Below are 6,317 nucleotides of genomic sequence, written 5' to 3'. Positions count from 1 at the left end.
GAGGCTAGTCTCCAAGTAAGAAAGAAAATCCTGGTAAATGCAGGAGCAGAAGTCTGGAGCTGAGAGGGATGCAGCTTCTCTAGGAAAGTCATGGGGTAGAATAAGGGTGGGGCAGGATGGGTGGCAAGAGATGGTCTGGAGAGACTAGCAGGGGAAGCTCCTACCAACCTGATGATTCTTTAGCCATTAAAGAGAGCTAGGACTCAACGTGGAGGCAGTGGGAAGTGCTAACGTGGCTATAGGTGGGAATGACTCACTGTAGATGTGCATTTGAGAAAGGTCTCTTTAGTGAAGCAATGAGGGCTTTGACTTCATCACCTGCTAAAATAAAGTTACAGACTATGGTCTCTCAGATCCTTCCAGTTCTCTAAGTTGAAATGTCTCCAAGGGTACGAGTGGGGAAGGAAGAACAACTGAAGGGTTGTCCTCATTTTGCAGAAGACTGTACTGAGGAAGTACGGGAAGTTAAATGATTCCCTCTGTTCCCACTCCCAATCCCAGAAAGTATCACAGAAGCCAAAGACTCTTTGCTTCCTGCTCCAAGACAAGCTTGTCTTTGAACCCAGTAAACAAACACCTGGCCTTTGTAGTCTGCACAGGTGTGAACTCTGCCTTAGCCTGGGGCAAAAGCTATGATACAGCCAGTCAAATGCCTGCATAGCAATCTTCACTAGTACCATTGCCCAAAGATGCTGGATATTTTTATGCATAGATAGGATAAACAAAATAGTGGCTATTCACATTTAGTAAGCCAAATTCCCTCACTGAAAGAGGCTCCTGGCAGAAGTGGGCTTTAATTCACTCATTGATCTGGTCCTGTCTGCTAGGCTGGAACACCACTGTGTTGTCACCTGTTCTTGCCACAGCTTAGACCACTAGAGACTGCAGCGAATCTCTTTCTAGATTAACTTTAGCCAAATCCTCCATTGCAGGAACTTCACTAGATCTGAAGACAGAGGCTTAAATTCCAGATCTGAAGACAGAGACTTAAATTCCAGGCAAAAATGGGATGATTTTCAAGTTGACAAAAGTTTTTCATTCAAAGCCACAACCAGTCCAGCTGCCAGGCCAAGAGGCAGTGGGCTAACCACCCTTCTTAGAGGACTTTCCTCTAACCTCTTCCTGGCCAAGCACAAGGTTTGATGCCCATTCTCCTTTCTCATTCCATAACCATCATGATGACGATGCTCTCCCAGGGTGGACATCTATTTATCATTTAGAAATTTGAGAAAAGTATTAATTACACATAGACCCTCATTCATACACAATTTACACCCACAGAAGTCTCATCCCCATTAATGGAAAGTGTGCCAGAGTCTTTCATTCCTCAGCAATTCATTGAATGCCCAATCATGTGGCAAGGTTCCAGGAGAAACACAGCAATAAAACACAGCCACCTTCAAGAGACAGGCCATTGAGATAATAATTAAAATATACTTTGATAAAGCTATAACAGTTGTCAAAGAAAAGATGATAGAGGTTGTGGGGGATGCCTGCCTCAACTTGAGGGTACACAAGGCTTCACTAAGGATTAGTATGTGGACTGGGTTTTGAAAAATGAGGTAGAGAATGGCTAAAGAATACCCTAGGAAATGGAGGAGATTTGTGTAAAGGCTTAGAGGTCTTCAAGGTGTTCTCACACCTGCAATTCATCTCACATGCACAGGTGTAGAGAGAGAGATGGAAAGTGGTGGAAGATGAGATTGGGTTACGAGAGGGGATGTGTGGAAGCCTACAAGGCTACTCCACAGCGAATGGATTGAAGTGTAAAGGCTATGGTAGTTCTCTAAAGAGTTTTAACAAATTGAAAGACATAATCAAATTTGCATTTAAAGAAATTCTTGTTACAGAATGGAGACTAAATTGGGAGCAAGCATGACTAAAGAAATATAGATGCAATCTAGCCAAGATATGATGAGGATTTATTAGTAATAAGTACAAAGAGTGTATATCGAAGTTGGTAAGGGAGAGGAATTCACAAGGACCAGTTTTCCCATCATATGGGGACAGTGGAGGGTTGCAGAAAGAGTTATCTTTTCCAAGATGCTGGAATGAGCCAACATTCACCAAGACAGGCAAGAGAAGGAACAGGATTTGGGTACAGAATTACAAACTTAGCTTAGGATCAGTTGAGTGTGTGGTATTTCTTGCACACTAATGTAGGGGAGGAGTGTGGAGGGCAGTAGGCTCTATAGGTCTTAGGTTTTAACATTGGAAAGTTCTATTTTTTTGTTATTTAAAGTAAAATTTAATCTTATCGCAAAAGGAATAATATTTATTGAAGAATATATGCAAAATAGAGAAAAATAATAAAGGGCAAATTAAAATTCCAAAATAATTTTCCTAATCACAGATAGACACTATTAATATTTTGGTATTTATTTCTATGCATATGCAAACCACAAATCTTCCTTCAAGCATCTTCAGGTCTATCCACAATCCTCTAATGTTTGACAAGGATGGTTTGATCACTCAGTCCACATGTTATAGGAAACTCAGCATTTTATTTAACAAATAGGCAAAAGCATTGTTAGGTTACATTCAACTTTCACTCCAATCCTCTGCTTCTGCAACATGCTTAATCCCACTCTCTTCCTGCAGTTTCTGTCTTCTTTTTACTTACTAATTCTGTACGTTTCTGTCTTCATTTTTCTTACGTATTCTTATTCATTTTTTAAATTCTCCACAGCATCACTATCCAAAGGCTCTAATATGCAACAAACTTTCTTGAAGCACAGAAAATTACTTAAGGGATCAGGTAATACAGGCAGAAGCCATGGTTTTGTATTAGCCATCCCTGTGATGATATTTCATTAGCAATAGGGAATTTATGTCTTGCTCCTGGTCTAGTCTCTCAGTTGTCCTCAAATCTGGCTCACTGTCATTATCTTGGTTTATTTCTGACTAAATACTATTCTCTTACCTGTTGCCTGTTCTGGTCCATGATATTCCAGTTTCCGTTGCCTGTTCTTGTCCATGATATTCCAGTTTCTTTATTAGGAAGAGCAATTTATTCCTTTGTCTCCAACCCTAAATAAGGCTTTGCACATAGTGTTAAACACACAAAAAAACCCCACATCTATGCATAGAAACAAACAAACAAAAACATACAAAAGCTTGGCAATTGCTGTTTACTTATATTAGACTTAATTTCTGGGCAACAATGTGAACACATAATTATTTTTCTGTGTATTTTTCCACACTGAATTACATATTCCTTACAATGTAATTTCCAATAGTTTTATAGCACTCCAGTCTATAACTATGCCAAAGTTAAATTTACTAATAGCTTATTATTAGACATTAGCCTGTTTCCTTTGTTTTTCACTATTCTCAATATTTGAAGACTCTTTCTTGGTAAATCTTTGTCCTGCTTATTCCTGAACTACTTCAAAATGGTCAATAAAGACTACTGAGTATCCTGTCTAGAATAATTTTTGGTGTATCTGTGCCTTTAATTGTTTCTAAACTATTTTATCACTATAAAAATCGTTAATAATGCAAATGATTTTTTTCATAGAAAAACAACTGAATTGTGTCCTGTGTAATGCCATTGGAGTTCTGGCCAATTTAAAAATTCTTTTTAAATTAATTTCAGCTTTCCTGATAGCTTGTAAATGTGGGTCCTTTCCATTCTACTTTGAGTCAGTTGTAATAGCTTATTTATTTCATTAAAGATGAGACAAATACCATCTTTGATATGCATTTATTTTATATTTTTACAAGATTCATGATTTTACTTTTCTTAAAAAAAATTATTTAACATTTCCTAGACATAGATTTGTAGAAGTAAAACTATCTGGATAAATTTTATACATTTTGATATGATTTTTGATATGCATGACAGATTTTCTTCTCAAAAGATGGTATTGATATATACTCTCCTCAATAGCATATGATATTATCTATTTTTACACATTATTAATATAGATTTATTATAATCATTATCATAATTTTAATACTTTAATAAAGTAGAGATGAAATTGTACTGTTGTATTAAGTTACATATTTTCCTTTCAGTAAAGGTGTCTTAAAGAACACTTCATTATCCTACCCTTCTGGTTTCCAGGAGGAAGATTTTTCTGTAAATACTCTTCTTTCCCCCTATTCATTACTCTCCCTGGAAGTAAAAGCAGTTAATTGGTTGGTAGGTGGCAACATTTAGCTCCGTGTTTCACAATTAGGTGGAGCCAGTGGACCAAACGCTTGGTCTTTTTCTAGCCCATCTTTTCCACTCAGGCCATGGTCAGTAGTGACTTGGGGAACTGTGATGCCTTCCAGATGTGATCTCCAGTGGGCCTTCTCATGCTCCAGACTGGGTCCAGCATATCTTTTCTAGCTGTGTCTTCTGCCCAGCATATTACAGTAAGCCTGCTGACTCTGTCTTATTTCTCAAGTGATCTAGAACCTGTGTAGGAAATGTGAAGTACCATTTTATTTACTTAGTACTAGTCATTTGTAGATCTTCATGAATGAATTGTCTATGCAGAGCCTTTGCCTGTTTTGGTCTTGAGATGTTCATATTTTTCCTTGTGATTTGCAAGAGATCTTGATATAATAATGATAATAGCCTATAGCTGTCACATGTGTTGACTGTTTTCCAACATTAGTGCAAATACATAAATACATATATGTGTATATGTGTATGTTGTGTACATACACATATAATTATACAATAAATATACATATATACCCATACAATCACATATACACATATGTGTCTTTGCTTTTAATTCTTCAGTTATTCATAAAGTCCATGCTTATCCAAAATTTCAAGTTGAAATGAGTTTGTCACGGATTGTATTGGTCGCTGTTTGAATTTCATAGAGAAGCTCCTCAAGTTATTGTGACCTTACTTTTTAGTAGCCTGTGGGTATACACAGGATGTTAAGAGCTTTGGGTCTGAGGAATGACCACCCTCATAGAGAGCCCACTACAGAAGCTCCTCCCCTTTGCCTCGCAAGGCTTGGGGCTGGCAGTAACTGGGGTGAGCACTTCCTGAATTTCCTTTGGTTGTGCCTTCTAGAATTCAAGGTGGCTCCACTAGAAGTGGTAAGGGTCAACGACTCCCCCATTTGCCTATCCTTACCTCCAATCCAACACTGCTGGGTGTCAGAGAGTGTTTTGGGAATCATATTGGGATTTTTTTCTTCCATTTACATTCATAGTTTTCTATGAAAACTATTCATGCAGTATTTTGCTGCCTGGTCAATATTTTCCTAAATCCAGTCTCATATCATAGCCCTATTGTCTGGAGGAAATTTGGGAATGTAATGACATCCTTTCCTAGTTTTTAGTAATGATACTGATTTTCCCCCTATTTTTATATGTGTTTAGTGAAGCTAATAGCTAAAGACACAGAATAGGTAAATACACATACTGCAGCTACCATCTTTGCTAAAACTTCTTCTATCAGAGAGTATAAACTTAATTGGGAATTGTGAATTTAAATATCTTAGAAATTAACTACCAGGGCAAATATTGACTTTGGTTTTCACAATATGCAGTTGTCCTTCCTTCATCAGACATTCAAGTGGCTGTGGTCATAGCCCCTTGCAGTGTAGTGGAGCCAAAGGCAAGTTCTGGCCAATGAAATGTGAGCATAAGTCACCAGTGCCATTCCTGGGCTGAGGCAGAAAAAGTGGCCCCGGAGAGGTAACTGCCCTCTAGAGTGAACTTTGTATGGAGCAAGCTATAAACTTTTGTTGTGCAAGTCTGACAATCTGGTAGATGTTGGTTACTAGAAAATAGTCTAGCCTATCCTCTTTATCCCATATAAAGAGGTTATTATTGACACTTCTGTATTAGTGTTTCCTGTTTTTCCTTTGCTTTCAAATGAGGGTAAAACAAATAAGAGAATTAGAAACAAAGAGGTGGCCTATACTTGAGAAACTGTAATATGCAACGACCATTGTACATCACAGGAAGAAACAAGGCAATAGGATTTTTCCAAGAACAGTTTTGGCAACAACCTTTTCCAGAGCTCTGGAACCCAATCCAGACTCCCTTCACAAGGTGAATTCAAAGTGTGCTAAAGCTGTGTTCACGTGATATGATACTGCAACTGCATTAACAATGGTTAAGAGTAGCTAGAAATTGGCAGTCGGAGGACCTAATTTTATCTCGGCATTTGAGGTTTTTGGGGTTTCATTTCAGTTAGTCAGTTTCATGAAATGAGGAGATGATCTCACACCACCAGGAGCCCCTGAGGACAGCTCATTTCATCTTAGCAAAGCCCTTTACTGACTCTTAGGAGGCACTCAGCCTCCGGGATACTCCTTTTCCAAAAGGAATATGTAGCTGTAACACATGCATTT

Source organism: Mandrillus leucophaeus, unplaced genomic scaffold, assembly GCF_000951045.1.
Source record: "Mandrillus leucophaeus isolate KB7577 unplaced genomic scaffold, Mleu.le_1.0 Scaffold1071, whole genome shotgun sequence".
NCBI classification, from domain to species: domain Eukaryota; kingdom Metazoa; phylum Chordata; class Mammalia; order Primates; family Cercopithecidae; genus Mandrillus; species Mandrillus leucophaeus.
The sequence above is the reverse complement of the archived record's forward strand: the minus strand, read 5'-3'. Positions refer to the sequence as shown.